Source organism: Echinops telfairi, unplaced genomic scaffold (genome assembly GCF_000313985.2).
Source record: "Echinops telfairi isolate 266 unplaced genomic scaffold, ASM31398v2 ScPeMD7_443;HRSCAF=831, whole genome shotgun sequence".
Classification (NCBI taxonomy): Eukaryota; Metazoa; Chordata; class Mammalia; order Afrosoricida; family Tenrecidae; genus Echinops; species Echinops telfairi.
Window position 1 is genome coordinate 55237529 of NW_022104341.1, and position 3023 is coordinate 55240551.

The 3023-nt window shown below is 39.2% G+C and overlaps 1 pseudogene; it reads left to right on the plus strand.

Annotated features, from left to right (window-relative positions):
- The first annotated feature begins 584 nt into the window (after positions 1-584).
- On the plus strand, positions 585-1956 carry LOC101658215 (annotated as a pseudogene).
- The last annotated feature ends 1067 nt before the right edge of the window (positions 1957-3023 follow it).

Below are 3023 nucleotides of genomic sequence, written 5' to 3' on the forward strand. Positions count from 1 at the left end.
ATGATGTTATAGCAATTCTGTAGATCTACTCTGTGTGTGTATGTGTACATGTCTGTGTGTGAATCTGAATATGATAATACTTCAAAAAGTTTGTGGAGAAATTCCATTATATTTTACTTCAGTTGAAGCATGTACATAAAATGCATATATATAAACTATTTTTAATAATTGTTTACCAGGTCATTGCTTCTCTACACACACAGTCTCATACCATCTAATTAAATACACCGATTGCTGCATTTAGACTCATTAATTGTCCAAATCCTTCCTCTTTTCATTTTCCTGGGAATCCGTTACTTGCCAGAAGCACACGTATCACTCTGTTTCTTCATGTGCTAAATCTTAACGCTACGACAGGATGGGTGGGCTAGTCTGTATTGATAATGTAATAGTTTATCTTTGCTCTGAAAACATTTCTCTTTAAGTTTGTTCAGAAACTAGGCATAAAGAAGAATGTTGGTCCCTGGCGCGCCAGCTCTTCCGCTGCTTGGGCGGTGCCTTTTCGGGCCGGCAAGGTACGCGCAGGCGCCTTCGGGCGGGAGGCGTGCTCTTCAAAGTGGAGATGGCTGGCTGGTGACTTTCAGATGTTGAGGTACCTGCATCCCTGGCCTAGGCCCTTACTGAGTTGTAGTTGGAGCAGACTGTGCCTTCTGAAGCAGTAACTCTTTACAAGGAAGTTACAGTCTCCTGAATTCCAATCACTCTTCCCAAAGGATTGAAGAGTCTGACAGAAATATTTGTCAAAGAAAACCACAAGTTAAGAATAGCAGGAGGAGCCGGGAGGGATTTATTAAATGGGGTGAAGCCTCAAGATGTGGATTTTGCAACCACAGCCACCCCTGCTCAGATGAAGGAGATGTTTCAGTCCGCTGGGATGCGAATGATCAACAACAAAGGCGAAAACATGGAACAATCACTGTCAGGCTTCCTGAGGAAAAGTTTGAAATTACTACACTATGGATTGATATTCTCACAGATGGAAGACGTGCTGAGCTAGAATTTACCACTGACTGGCAGAAAGATGCTGAGCACAGAGACCTTAATATCAATTCTATGTTTCTAGGCTTTGATGGTACCTTGTTTGATTACTTCAATGGTTATGAAGATTTAAAAAACAAGAAAATTTGATTTGTTGGACATGCTAAACAGAGAATACGAGAAGATTACCTTTGAATTTTAAGATAGTTCAGTTTTTATGGAAGAATTGTTGAAAAACCTGATGACCATGATCCTAAAACATTGGAAGCAATTGCAGAAAATGGGAAAGGCCTGGCAGGAATATCAGGAGAGAGGATTTGGGTAGAATTGAAAAAAATTCTTGTTGGTCACCATGTAAAGCACCTGATTAATCTTATGTATGATCTTGATGTGGCCCCTTACATAGCTTTACCTGCTAATGCCAGCTTAGATGAATTTAACAAAGTCCGTAAAAATGTTGAAGGTGTTTCACCAAAACCGATGACACTCTTGGCTTCATTATTCAAAGTACAGGAGGATATAACAAAATTGGATTTGAAGATTTCAAAGGAAGAGAAGAACCTCGGTTTATTTATAGTTAAAAATAGGAATGATTTAATTAGAGCAGCGGATAGTTCAGAACCATCGAAACCCTGTCAAGACTTCATTATAGACTCTAGGGACTCGGATGCGACTGTCCGTGCCTGTGAACTACTGAAGTACCAAGGGGAGCATTGTCTTCTGAAGGAAATGCAGCAGCGCCCCATCCCTTTGCTTCCTGTCAGTGGACACGCCACCAGAAAAGCGGGAACTTTTTCAGGAAAAGAAATTGGAGCTCTGTTACAACAGTTGTGAGAACAGTGGGAAAAAAGTGGATAGCAAATGGATAAAGACGAACTTCTGAGCTACATAAAGAAGACCGGAAACTGATGTTGGCTGGCTACCAAAAGGTGGAAAATTCTGGGTAAACCTAAAATGCCCCCACCCTCTTAATTACACGCCCCCACCCTCCCCTCTTGTTGAGTTTTCAGAGACTTGAATATACTGCAGAATAAAAATCTGCTCTCAGTACTTTTTAAAAAGAGTAAAGGTCTTTATGAAATCGAAATACTTTTTAGGCACCAAGCTCTACACTAAAGTCTACCTCTTCTTAACCTGAACAATGTTGTGGAACCTTAGAATTCTCTTGGAGTAGTTCCTACTCAGAACTGTAGAGTTGGCTTCTCTTAAGATTGATCTTCAAAAGTGGTATAGGAGAAAGAATACTTTCAGTTGAAAAACTTATTTTATTAAACCACTGTCTACTTTATGTGCCAGTTCTTAAACTGAATTCTATAATAAGCTTATGCTTGAAAGGAAAATGATAAATGTATATGCCTTTAAAAAACATGAATGTAAATGTGTGTGAGGGAGTTGGAAGATATATGTAGCTGATACTTTTTCTTAATGGCTTCGTTACCTATACCTAACAAAGGTAAATTAGTCTGAGGTGTACTCTTGAGCTCATTGTCTTAAACAATCCCTTTGGAATTGAAAAAAAGAATGTTGTTTTATTCTTTACACAAAGACTTAACACACAAACACTCTAAGATGGATACTATGAGGTGCAACACAAGAGTTCGGTCGTAAAGGCTTAGTTGCCCCAACTCCTGGAAGTTCCACCACCAAAGGCCCAGTAGCTGTGAGCTCTGAGGACTGATTTAGTTACAGAGACCTGTCATATGTAAGCATATAAAGTCCTGATTTAAATATCTTGGGCTCTCTTAATGGCCTTTCTAGCTTCAAAATTCCAACTAAGACTATCATTGTTCATATGTTCCAGCTTGACTTCTCCCTGTCTCCATTTTTATTAATTTCTCCCTTTCACAGGTGTGGTCCAAAGTTCTCACCTCAGGAAGCATCCAGCACACCAACTTCATCTTAGAGTCTGTTTCCTTGCAGCACACATATGCACACTGTGATTAAAGATACTTATCATAATATATAAGAGATTTACTATGATGGAGAAATACTGTTATGTTCATGGATATTCCTTAATAATTCTTATCAAATTCTTATTCCTGGAG